General features: G+C 31.5%; 1 long non-coding RNA gene across 3 annotated transcripts in view; it reads left to right on the plus strand.

Moving 5' to 3' along the window:
- The window catches only part of LOC106873053 (uncharacterized), an 87,607-nt gene that overhangs the window by 25,355 nt on the left and 54,752 nt on the right, over positions 1–7,500 (plus strand). For 2 of the 3 annotated variants that reach the window (XR_001409835.3, XR_016241343.1), the window contains exons 3-4: positions 3,826–4,012; positions 4,659–4,800. This is a non-coding gene — a long non-coding RNA (uncharacterized LOC106873053). Of the gene's footprint in view, positions 1–3,825; positions 4,013–4,658; positions 4,864–7,500 lie in introns of all 3 variants that reach the window. The other variant, XR_008264063.2, reaches the window with a different exon arrangement.

Raw genomic sequence — 7,500 nt, forward strand, 5'->3', positions numbered from 1 at the left:
CACGTTTCAGTCATTAGACTGCAGCCATGCTGGAGCATAGAATTAAATTTTTAATCGAATGAATTGACCCTAGCATTTATTTATTCTTTTAAAGCCTGATACTTATTCTATCGGTTTCTTCTACCATGCCGCTAAGTTACGAGGACGTAAACATACCAACACTGGTTGTCATACACAAACACACGCACAAACATATACAAACACACACACAGATATATATATATATATATATATATATACATACATACATACATACATATATATATATATATATATATATATATATATATATATATATATATATATATATATATATATATATACGTATATATAAATTTATATAAATGAGGATAAGATCAATATTTAAAATATCGATTTTATCGGGTGGCCAGCATGGGAATAAAAGCCATCAAGGGTAATAATTATTTAAAATTGAAATTTAGGGTATCTAAGAGACACCGCCACGCTGAAAATAGCAGTCAAAGCTTGACTCTAGAGGCAAAGCATTTCTTATGCAGAGCCAGAAATCCGGGATTTTGAATTATCCAGTAATTTTTGCTAGTTTACTTTGTCTCTTCGTCTTCTTTCCTGGTGCTAGATGAACATTTATTGTGGTTTTAGAGTCAAGCTTTGACTGCTACTTTCTGCGTGGCGGTGTCTCTTAGATACCCTAAATTATAGTTTTGTATATATATATATATATATATATATATATATATATATATATGTGTGTGATCTAAGCAGAGTTAGCGGTTATAATAACTGCCAAAGGGATAACATATTCGTCATACTAAACCACATAAATGTACAGGTAATATAGGGGTATACAGAGATAAACCATGTACCCTACACCTATGCACACGTACACTATGATTCATATGTAATGTTTTTTTTTACTATAGGCACAAGGCCTGAGATTCTTATGGAGTGGGTTTATCGATCGGAACTTAATATATCAGCAGCGAAAGGATGAAAGGCAAAGTCAACCTCGGTGGAATTTAATTCAGAAATATATAATAACAATATGAAAGGCACATAAACTGTATTCAAAAAAAAAAAAAAGGAAGAGGTATAGATCACACATACCCATATCTGTTTATAAATAAAACGCAGACATACTTCCAATCACACACACACACACACACAAACACACACATAAGTATCTTGAAATGATATAACGTGGAAGCGCGTGAATTAGTGGTTAGTGCGTTGGACTCATGATCGTAAGATTGTGGTTTCGATTCCTGGACGGGGCGATGCGTTGTGTTCTCGGGCAAAACACTTCATTCCACGTTACTCCTGTCCACTTTGCTAGCAAAAAGCGATACAGTAATCCCTCGCCATATCGCGGTTCACTTATCGCGGTTTATTATTTCAGCTTACGTCGATTCCTCCGTAGTTTATAATAAAATAAATATATACAAATTATAAAAATAATATATATATATATATATATATATATATATATATATATATATATATATATATATATATATATACAGTACAGTACTGTTTCTACTTCGTGGAATTTCATCTATCACGGGGGTTGGAAGGTGGAACGAAACACCCGCGATATTCGAGGGATTATTGCAATCCTGCGACGGACCGGTGTCCCGTCCAGGCAGGGACTATATGTGCCATTGAAACCGGGAAACCGGCCCTTATAACCCTGGCATGGCTCGAGAAGGAAACATTTATTTATTTTATGATACAATATAATATATTATTTACATTATTTACATTATTTACATTTGGCAGAAATTTGTCCTCGTCTTGTGTAGTGGTTAAGAGCGCGGGCTACTAACCCCAAGATTCCGAGTTCGATTGCAGGCAGTGACATGAATAATAATAATAACAATAATAATAACAACAACATCGAAAAATACCTTAGGAATGAGAACCCAAGTTCGAAATTTCCCCAAGACACCTGATGAAAGCTGGAGGGTATATCAGCCGAAACGTTGTGTTAACAACAAACAAGATGAGGACAAATATCCGTCAAATGTAAATAATGTAAATAATGTACATAATTCCTCATCTCTTAAATTTAGAACTGTATAATACAATATATAGTGATATCTGGTGTGATTAATGTTATAATTTGTAATATAATGTAAATTCATTGAAATCAGGAGAAGAAAAAATATTCTAGCAGTGATAACGAATTTGAAATGAAGGGGAGATAATTTCAGGGAAATAGCAGTTAGTAGTTAGAAACCTTCAATCGGTGGCGAAATCCAAATCCCTATTTGTAAAACCTGGGAAAATCACGACTATATGGAAAACATAATTCTAAATTGGGAGGAGTTTTGTGTCGTACAGACTTCATATTTTTATATATTTGTGTTTGTATATTTTCATGTTTTTGTGTGTATGTTTGGTCGCCTAAGCTTCAAGATGCTCTATTTAAAGGCACCGTTACAAAATAAGCGTCCGCATCGCAGAATATCGTGAATATTAAAGTTAAAAGTGAGCAGGCTTTTGTCAGCTATTTCCGACCAAATCTTTCTTCCACGAAAGGATTGGTAAATATATTTGCTCCTATCGTGCAGTAAATTTTATTCCGCACACCATGATTGAGGCGGAAGGAAATTTGCTTCACAACAATTGTCAAAATATTAGTGTCTCAGGCCACCTGTTGAGGGTATATCCTTTTATTTAAACTGTATGAACTTTCAGGACCACAATAGCTTCAATAGATAGCACACTCCACTGCATGTCAGAGAAACTGTGTATTAAAAAACTATTACGTTTATTAAAGGTCATTCTTCTTTAGCAAAAACAAATATTCACGTTCTATTTACAACATACTGAATCATTCCATTGAGTTGTCTTCTCCTTTATGTATTCTTTATTTTTATTCGTTTAAGATGTGTTACTTAAGTATGCATGCATGGATGTACATGTGTGCGTGTGCGTGTGTGTGTGTGTAAACGGTAGAAGTTCTGAAGTGACTGAAGGGGCGAGTGTCTTTCGCATGGCACTTATCAAAATGGTTTCCAGCTTTCTGGAGATTCGTTTTATATAGCTTGATTTGCGTGGAGTTCGGTTTCGTTGATCGGAACTAATAAAACCCGAACGTGCTTTCACAAAGCAACTAAAGACCAGAGTCTTCGTTACTCAATGAACATTTTCAGGTTCTTCGTCCTCTTCCTCTCTTGGAAACATTAAAAATAATCCTTTCACAAGGCCTGAAACTTCGGGGGAGGGGAATAGTTGATATCATCTACCCCAGTGTTTCACTGATACTTAATTTACCGACACCGAAAGGATGAAAGGCAAAGATGACCTCGGCGGAATTTGAACTAAAAACGTCAAGACGGACTAAATACCGCTTAGCATTTCGCCCGGCGTGCTAACGATTCTGTCAGCTCGCCGCAGTTGAAACATTAAAAAACAAGAGCACTCAGGGAGCGCAAACCTCCACCAAGGCAACACCAAAGTTCTCTCAACGATTAGCCAGAGATGATTTTTAAAATGAGAATATCTGAAATAAACTCGACTGCTATCACAAACGAGAGTACTAAAAATAAACCCGACCACTCTCAAAAATTAAGTAAAAAAAAAAAAAAAACAGGAAAAATAATCCCGAATTCGTGTCCAGTACCGAATCGATCCCCAAATCTAATCAATTCGTGCCAGTTACGAGTCCAAACATTCTTGAAAGTTTCAACCGAATCCATCTAGCGGTTCTTGAGATATCTTGTCCACGGATAAACAAATAAACAAACACGACTGAAAACAATACCTCCGCCTTAGCGAAGCCGGAGGTAATAATTATCATCAATGCTAATCTTTTTTTCTTCTTATCTATTCTTGTTTCAGTCATCTAACCGCGGCCATGCTGGAACACTGCCTTCAAGAATTTTTCAGTCGAATGAATCACACCCAGCACTTATTTTTTTGTAAGCCTTCTACTTACTCTATCTGTCTAATGGCAAATGAAACGGGAGGAAACTGAGAAGAGACTCTTGAGTTTTGGTCTTGTATGAAATAACAAGTATTTAGTAAGGTATGTATTACAATATAATAAGATACAATATCCATATAATGCAATATGATTACACCATAATCAATATAATAAATTGCACAAATGATGCAAAAAAACTATAATATTGGTTATGAAGCCATTTTATAGGTGAATATTCAAATGAAATTTTAATTTTGATTTTCAGAAAATATCTTTACTTATCTATCATTAAAGTAATTTTGATACGAAAATTTATTAATAAATTTATATATAATAGCATTTTGTTTAGTTGTGTGAGATATATGAGATAAAAAATATTGTTCTCTGGAACCAGAGAATATTACTTCTCGTTAAGTGAAAAATATACGGGGATAGACTTTAATGAGAAATATAACAGCAAAATTGGTTTATTAGAAATTGACAATGAAGAGATTTTTGATATTTTATAAGTATTTGAATACAATAAAATGTAAGATGTTTTGATGTGGATACGGAAGATTAGTGAAGGTTGTTTAGAATCTAAAGAAAGTTCCTGCCAGAATTGAAGTTTTTCTTATAGATTTATTTGAATCTTTTATATGTGTTTACGAGGTCTGAGAAGAAAGCATCGAGATTGGTATTATAAAAAGAAAACTAAAAACATATATTAATTCGGAATTTAGTCTATCCTGTTTTCTTTTCGATGTAGATCCTTCCGGAGCCGCACACTTTATTCACCGTTCTTTCTATTCATGGAAGCATTCCTGGAACTCCCTTTTGGGGGATAGCGAGCAGCTGCCTCATTGCATTCTCTTGGCTTTCCTCGACATCTTGAACATTTTCCCTTTCAAGTGAGATTTGATTTTTGCTTTGGTTTCGGGGGTCATATCCACAGACCCATTAGTCATCACCTGGTATAACTCTTTTCAATATGTTTTAATCTTACTTCACAAATTCAAACAATTCCAGTGCATTTTTTTTTCTTTTTTTTTTTGCTTTCGAAACGACCACACTCTACACACTTTATTTCCAGCTCTGCTATAAATTAGAGAAGTGAGAGAGAATGTTAGAACTTAGGTTGCTAATGCGACAGAGTTCAAGATCAATCTGAGCCATGCGGCTTCGCTCTGCGTACTTTAGCTCCGTTGCCATAGCAACAAGCTCGATACTTTTCGATCAGATCTCGTAGATAATATGGAAAAGAAATAATAAAGATTATCGAACTTTAGCAAGAATTGAACCTTTACTATGTAATTTACAATAAAAACAATGCATTTGAATGATTAATAAACTTCTTTTGGCAAAATCAATACAATATATACAACTCAACAAGATTCGAACCTGTGACTTAGACAATAGGTTACGAAATAAATGAGTACTTTTCTAAACCAAACTAAGACGAAAAATGAAAATAAAAAGTGAATTATTCACCCAAATTAAAAGCAATAGAAGACAGGCTAAAGTCACGTGAATTACAAGCAAATAATATGCTCACGCACAAGCCGGCGAGTTGGCAGAAACGATAGCACACCGGGCTGCTTACCGGTATTTCGTCTGCCGTTACGTTCTGTATTCAAATTCCGCCAAGGTCGATTTTGCCTTTCATTCTAGATATGTATTTTACGTATATTAATTTCATATCACTATATCCATGTATACACTATCTCATGCATATATATATATATATATATATATATATTAGTTTAACGCTCACACAGTGCGAAAGTCTTTTACGTTTCGAGCCTACGCTCTTCAACAGAAAGAAACACAGAAATAAACAGAGAGAGAAAATAGCAAAAAAAGGTTTAGTGGCAAGCGATCAATCACGGCGAAAATGTGTGTATATATATTTTTACTTGTTTCAGGCAGCCATGCTGGAACACTGCCTTTAGTCAAATGAAGATATATATATATATATATATATATATATATATAATATATATATATATATATATATAGGGCAGGGAATCGTCAATTAGTAATAAAATTAATAATTAACAACTTTGCCGGGCAGCTCAGTATGAAAAAACCTTATCGGTAAAACCATTTATAATCACAAATATATAGAGATTAGCAGTATCCTGCTTCTCCAACATACTGAGAATTCAGAAACAGCAGCCAAAGAACTATCAATTGTAGAAAAATTTGTAGTTTTGGAATCAGTAGTTCTTTGCCTGCTGTTTCTGAATTCTCAGTATGTTGGAGAAGCAGGATACTGCTAATCCCTATATATTTGTGATTATATTTGTGAGTATATATATATATATATATATAATAATAATATTATTAGGGACAAAATCCAAAATTACAGGTAAAAAACTCAATTAAAATCAATTTATAAAAAATTAAATTGAGCCTTATAGATAAAGTATATATAAAATATATATAGTTTTAGGGAAAATAACCAATTTTCAAGAACTCATCGATGAAAATCCACTATCACATATAGAAAAATTAATAATTAAAAGCACAATAAATGAGTATAATATAAAGTAAAGTAAATATCATAAGATAAATATAATAAAAAGATTACACGTGTTTCATAACCAATTTTCAAATAGAAAAGAAATTTAAATCGATTAAAATCAATTGAAATTATCTAAAATAAGTTCTATTCAAAAATATAGCTACTCGTCAGATCGTAAGTAGAACAATAATTAGATATATATCTCAACCAACAATAAGTCCCAAATGAATTAATATGATATACTTATTATATAAAGATAGAAAAATTATTTAAAAAATATCATAATATCAAAATAATAACCATTCAATAATCATCCCTTCATCCATAATAATAACATGTATATTATATACAAAAAACATCTTACCTAAATTATCATTGTTTTAAATTATCATTGTTTTAAATACAAGTTGAACGAAGTTTAAGTTTAAAATAATAATGAAGATAAAATTAGTACATATTTAACCGGTGTAATAGTTAAAGCTATACTATTTAAAGCTAAAGACGTTTATTTAATTATGATTAAAGATCAATTGAATAATAGAAAAATACAAGATTATTTATTTCTACAAACGTAATAATAAAAAATATGAATGAAAAAATTATGAATGGAAAAAATTATGAATGAAAAAATTAGGAAAGAAAAAATTATTAAGAATAAAAGGTTAAACTTTATATATATATATACAAAGTTTTGATTTAAAAAAAACTTTAACGATATTATAAACTATAAAGATTAATAATTAATCAAATAATATTAATCAAAAATAATCGAAAATATATCCACACTATTCCAATCGAAGTTCTAATATTATGTTGAAATGAAACTATAACTCCTAAATAATATAGTGTTAAATAAGTTATCTATTAAAATAATCTATAAAGAACCAAATGAATAGTATAAAAACAAGAATACATATTATTTTCAAATAGTAGAAAATCTTTAGCAAAGTGAAAACAGTACTTATCCAAATTTTTCCGATATATATATATATATATATATATATATATATATATATATATATATATATATATATACCTGCGACTTAGACAATAGGTTACGAAAGACACCGATAGAATAAGTACG

This window comes from Octopus bimaculoides, chromosome 4, assembly GCF_046866305.1.
Source record: "Octopus bimaculoides isolate indiv1 chromosome 4, ASM4686630v1, whole genome shotgun sequence".
Lineage (NCBI taxonomy): Eukaryota > Metazoa > Mollusca > Cephalopoda > Octopoda > Octopodidae > Octopus > Octopus bimaculoides.